The sequence below is a fragment of the Cornus florida genome, unplaced genomic scaffold, assembly GCF_030987335.1.
Source record: "Cornus florida cultivar Cherokee Brave unplaced genomic scaffold, ASM3098733v1 CherokeeBrave_3.0.0_Hap2_Chr09, whole genome shotgun sequence".
Classification (NCBI taxonomy): Eukaryota; Viridiplantae; Streptophyta; class Magnoliopsida; order Cornales; family Cornaceae; genus Cornus; species Cornus florida.
The window spans coordinates 34,894,080-34,900,079 of NW_026775579.1; the positions used below are offsets into that span (position 1 = coordinate 34,894,080).

At 32.8% G+C, this 6,000-nt stretch overlaps 1 non-coding gene across 1 annotated transcript; it reads right to left on the minus strand.

The window, feature by feature from the left end:
* Positions 1-4,674: 4,674 nt before the first annotated feature.
* Positions 4,675-4,780, minus strand: LOC132275727 (small nucleolar RNA R71). The gene has a single exon (XR_009470720.1). It is a non-coding gene; the product is annotated as a small nucleolar RNA R71 (small nucleolar RNA).
* Positions 4,781-6,000: the final 1,220 nt, after the last annotated feature.

A 6,000-nucleotide genomic window follows, 5' to 3' on the forward strand; every position in this document is an offset into this window, starting at 1 on the left:
TAAAAATGGAAATAATACAAAATCAATCTAAAGCGGGAAAATAAGATAGATAAAGGTCATAGAATACCTAGGCTTAAGAGGTTTAAATGTGCACTTTTCAGCGCTCATCAAACATAATTATAGATCCTGTTCTCAAACTAAATTTTTATCTTCCAATGGAGGGGAAGTTTAGAAAAATGTCTGAAACACTGGATGAAAACAAGCTTCATGGGCATGTTGGAAATGTTAGGGGCACTTGAGTACTACACGAATAACATGTAGCAGTAACGGAAAATAATTATAAATGTCTTAGATAAATGAAGTTATAAGTCTCAGAAAGTGTATCATATGAAAGAGATCCATATAAGGTGTTTCTATAATATAAATTTAAATTGTTACAAATTTGTAAGGGAAATATTAGAGAAACTAAAGACAATCATTACATTCAGTAAAATAATAACATATTTTAATGAATAATTATTATAACTCAATCTCATTGGTACATAAGGTGAAAAAAAAAATTAACACTTTTGCCCCCACCCAAAAGCCTAAGAGTACATGAACTTGAACAAATTGAAGCCCCAACTTGTTTAAATTAATGTAGAAAAGATACGCCTTTGAAAAATGAATTTATTAACTCTTAGATATGATGGAGATCCATATAAAGTGTTTCTACAATAAACTAAAAAAATAAATTGTTACAAGGTAAACACGACAGAAACTAAAGACAATCTAAAAATTTAGTGAGGATATTCAAAACTTAATCCTATAAGTATAAATGTTTACCCCCAAAAACATAAAAATTTTGATACTGAAAGGTGTTTTTATCCCATAAAGAATAAGACATAAGAAAAAAAAACCTGTAAAAGAGTAGAACGATCATAGTACACATGAACCATAACTTTGGCTGTTTGGGTGATTTTTGGTATGCTATGAAATGAATAATTAAAAGATGGAAGGGTTAGACCTATAAAAGGGTAGAACGATCACCCTAGATTCCCATAACTATCACACTTAAGGTTTGTTGGAAAATTCTTGTAAAAGATGTTTCCTAGTTAATTAAAGCACTCATAGCTATAAGATTTGGAGTCTTATTTAGAAACTTGAGAACTTTGCTTAGGGAAAAGAAATAACTAAAAACATATAAACTTTGACTAATTAAACTAATATAGACCAACTAAAAACCATGAACAAAGGTCCATTACAATAATTTGGACCAAAATATGACCCATAAATGCTACTGCAGCCCAAAAACGGAAAATCTGAAAAATTATTAAAATAAAACATAAAAAGAAAACATATATAAATTAAACTAGCAGTAAATTGAGATTATATATATATATATATAAGACTTCAATTGTATTTAAAGTTTATTCTAGAAGGTGCTATGTTGGTCCTAGCTTAATGATGAGCGAATTTCTAAAGTTCTTCACTTCTCCAAATATTTATCCTTATTTAACTTCTCATGGACTGCATCACCAATTGAGTAGCTGTGCAACTAATCAACTTCACAATGATATTATAAGTGAAGCCAAACATATTCAATTTACATCAATGCATCAAGAAATTGTGGCAGACACATAAAAAAGAAAAAGGTCTGAAAGATTAGAACATCAGACTCTCCAATAAAGATGGAATATGAAGGGGAGGGGGGGACTTAACACACTGTCTATAGAAAGTCCCAAAATCCCAATTTCAAGTATGAGTCAGATAAGAAAAGAAAGAGCTCTGAAATTTAATTAGAAATAGAAGCATTTGAGATTCATGTTCATGAATTATTGATTAATTATCATAATTTCAATGGAAATCTCAAAAGATAAGATTTGTTGGGTAAAATTGAAAATCCAATTTCAAAGGCAAAATAAAAAATTGAAATAAAAATTAGGGTAAATGAGATTAGAATTTACCTGTTATACAAGATGATCACAAGAGATCTTTATGGACTGAAATTGTGCTAAAAGATTCGTCATCATCGATCAAATGAAACCATATGCAGATTTGTGAAGTACAGACCGAATAGGAGCAGGATTACCCATGGAGTGGCAATTTCTTTGATATACACCCACATTTCCTTTCCTTTGAAAGCTGTGTACTACGCCTGAAAAAGCTGCTCCAAAATGGGTCCTGCAACAATTAACACCAACAAGAATGTTTCAGATTTGCTCATAATCGTTGCACCAAAAACCTACAATGTTTAGATTTGTTTCAGAATTTCAGATTTGCTCATAATCATGAAATAAAGAGACTACATATTATGATATTGTAGTATTCATAAATATAAAGAGATTATGATATTATCTATTCTCATACATCCTTACAAAAATCTAGTATTCAATTAAGGAAAATTATTTGCTTGAAATATTTTTGGCAGATCTAAGGAAGAAATTTTTAGCAAAATATTTGTGTTTGATTCATAAATGATAATCTTGTTATTTCCCTTTTTTATTAGCATTCTGAATTTGAGACTTGTGTGATGCAGCTATTTTCTTGGATTTTGTACTATGGATTTTGCAACTACTTCCTTGGATTTTGTACAGTGAGGTAGTTTTTGACAAGTGCAGATTGAAACTCAAGTGCTAGAAGGTTTATCAATTTTTCAACAGAAGTGTTAAGAAATTAATGATTTTCTTGACAAATGGATTTACTTCCTGTTTTGGAACATTGATAAATGTTGAATTGTTTTGGTACATTGATAAATGATGAATTGTAAAAATGTTTTAACTCTTTTGATATATTTAATGGGATATGTATGTTTTTTTGAATTGAATTATAACTGAAAGTGATGTGAATTATAAGTGGTGGATGATTAACTGGCATTAATTAAGGGTGTTTTATTTATAAAATATATATATATATATATATATTTTACGGGTCGCTTGAAATCCCGTAAATAAGTGAAAATCCTCCTAAATAACTTTTCTACGGCATACATGGCAAGTCGTGAGAATGGTTTATATTATTTACGGGTACCTAAAATTAGCTGTAGAAAACTTTTCTACGGCATGCTTCAATGTCAAGTGAGATTATTTACGGCTAGTTAAAATTCGCCTTAGAAAACTTTTCTACGACATGCTTCTGTACCTCAAGAGATTATTTACAGGTAGTTACAACTCGCCGTAGAAAACTTTTCTACGGCATGCGTTGGTATCTCGTGAGATTATTTACGGGTAGTTACAATTCGCCGTATAAAACTTTTCTACGGTATGCCCGGTGCCTCGTAAGTTAATTATTAACGGGAAAATATCCATATTCTAAATAAATTTAATATATATAAGCAAAATTATTTTCTACAGCGAATCTATTATTTTTCTACGAGATAGATTTTTTCCCGTAAAAAAAAATTGAATATTTACGGAACCCTCATACACGAGGGCCTAGAATGCGCCATGGATATGTTTCCACAGCATTTTTGGCCCCTCGTAGAAGCCCTTTTTTCTTGTAGTGATTGTTTGCAAAGTAGTTAAAGTAGTTAGAGTAGGTAGGTAGATAGTCTATGCTAACCGCAGATAAGTAGTTATAGTTAACTGAATTTTGTAAAACATCTTTCTTTAAAATTTGAATTGAACGAATGTTATTGAGTCCAATTCATTTGAAAATATAATTGGTTAAATTCCCAGAGTTGATACAATTGACCGTAGTATGATGCTTGTGGTGAAGTCAAAGCCCTAAAATCTCTCTCTCTGATTACTTAGTTTAATATTTCAGTTTAATTTTAGTTTGTTTTTAATCGTGACAACCAACAAACTTTCCAACCAAGTTACCTGTAAACCATAAAATGAAATTAAAGACTGAATATAAATCTTATCTCCCTGTGGGTTTGAAATATCTTTTTATAGCATTATTCTACACAGAATCGTCCTATTGCGAGTGGTAAAATTAGACACGATAAATTTTTGGCGCCGTTGCTGGGGAAATTAGTTTTTTATTTAGTTTTTAATTAGTTTATTTTGGTTTACTAGTCTTTGGACTTTCTGATATCTCACCTTAATTCTTTTTCTTTTCAGGTACAAATTAGCAGTGAGAACAAAGACGCTTAAGGGATAAAAAGCTTTGGTTTATTAAACATTTTGTGAGTTCTTATTGTTTTATGTTATTTGGAATATTTTATTGTTGATACTGTTAGGATTAGTGGAACCAGTGCATGTTAACTCGCCATAATCGGACAACACCTTTAGTCCATGATCCTGAAACAGAGAGAACTCTTAAATAGTTAAGAAAGCTTAAAAGACATTTGAATTCTATAAGAAGTTCCTTTGATAATGTGGCTGGTCAACGTAATACACCAGGAAATAATGGTAATGGTAATGGAGAACGAGATCCATATATACCTCCACCAAAACCACAATTGAGGGATTATTTTATTCCTACCACATACACTTCTCTTCGTGCTTTATTTTTCTGGATGCTGATGTAACCTATTTTGAGACCAATCCTGCTATGATCCAAATACTTCCTACCATCCATGGGTATGCAGTAAAGGATCCTTATAAGCACTTGGATGTGTTTTTGGAATTGTGTTCAACTACCAAGTTGACCACTCTTACCAATGATTTATTCAGAATGCGTCTTTTCTAATTTTCTCTCAAGGACAAAGCAAGAACTTAGTTGTAGTCCCTTCCAATAAATTCATATCTACATGGGACATTTTACAATAGTAGTTCTTGAAGAAATACTACACTGCAGGTAAAACCACATAAATGAGAAGAGAAATCATGGTATTTTCCCAAATCCCGGGAGAACAGCTCCATGATGCATGGGAGAGATATAATGATCTTCTAAGAAAGTGTCCACATAATGATATTGCTTAATGGCACCTAATGCAGATTTTCAATGATAGTCTTATAGATTCTTATAGAAACATGGTTGATGCTTCCAGTAATGGAGCTTTTCTGCGTAAGAGTCCAACTGACGCTTGGGAACTGTTTGAGGCCCTAAGTGAAAACTCAGTGCAATATGCTTCTTCCTCTAGGTCTAGGTCTTCACTTGGAATGCATAAGGTTTAAAATCTTTATGGGGTAGATAAATCTAGTAAGTTAGCCACTCAAATTGAAGCCTTGAACCGTAGGTTCGATCAAATCTTATCATCTGGCTTCACTCATGTTGCTAGTCTATAAACTGCCTTACCCAAGGAAGTTTGTTCAATCTGTGTTAATCCCAATCATTTTGCTGACACTTGCCCTATGCTGGGACAATCATCTGAGATCCCATAGGAGCAAGTGAATGCTGTATTCTCTAGACCAGTTTATAATTTATATTCTTCTACATATAATTCTGGCTGGAGAGATCATCCTAATCTATCATGGCGTAATCAAAATCAGGGAACTACTGTTCCTTAATCACAGGGGCAATATCAAAATCATCCAATCTTATGCCATAAAATAATTCTTTCAACCAATTTAGTATTTACTATCCACCTCAGTTTAGGAATCAACCCACTCAAGCTCCTAATCTTCTACCTCTTCCTAAAAATTCTGCTTTTGAGGATCAAGTACTCAATGCTCTTGTTGATCTTAAAGCCAATACCCAACTTCTTAATTCTCATTCTCAAGCCATAACAAAGCTAGAGGCACAAGTTGAGGAAATAGCGAGTACTCTATCTCAAAGAGAGGATGAAAAGTTGCCTAGTCGGCCAATAGTCAACCCCAAAGGGCAGACTTACATGATTGATGAAACCAATTCCTCAGGTATTCATCATGAGCAAGTTTAGGCTATCACTACATTAAGGAGTGGAAAAGTGGTTGATAACCAAGTTGAAAAATGACAGGAGCAAAAAGAAAGGCTTAGGATTCCCATTGTTCCTATCATTCATAATCCACATCCCAAGGATGTTTCCTCAAGTTCTATTCCACAATCCACAAGTGGAGTTGAAGGTGGAGTCACTTCTTTATCTACTCCTAACCCTGAGACAGCTTATGAGCCAAAAGTGCCTTATCCTGAACACCTCAAGGAACCCTCCCACTTTGGTAAACAAGGGGAGAAAATTCAAGATATGATGGAGTTCTTTAAACAGGTCACAATCAA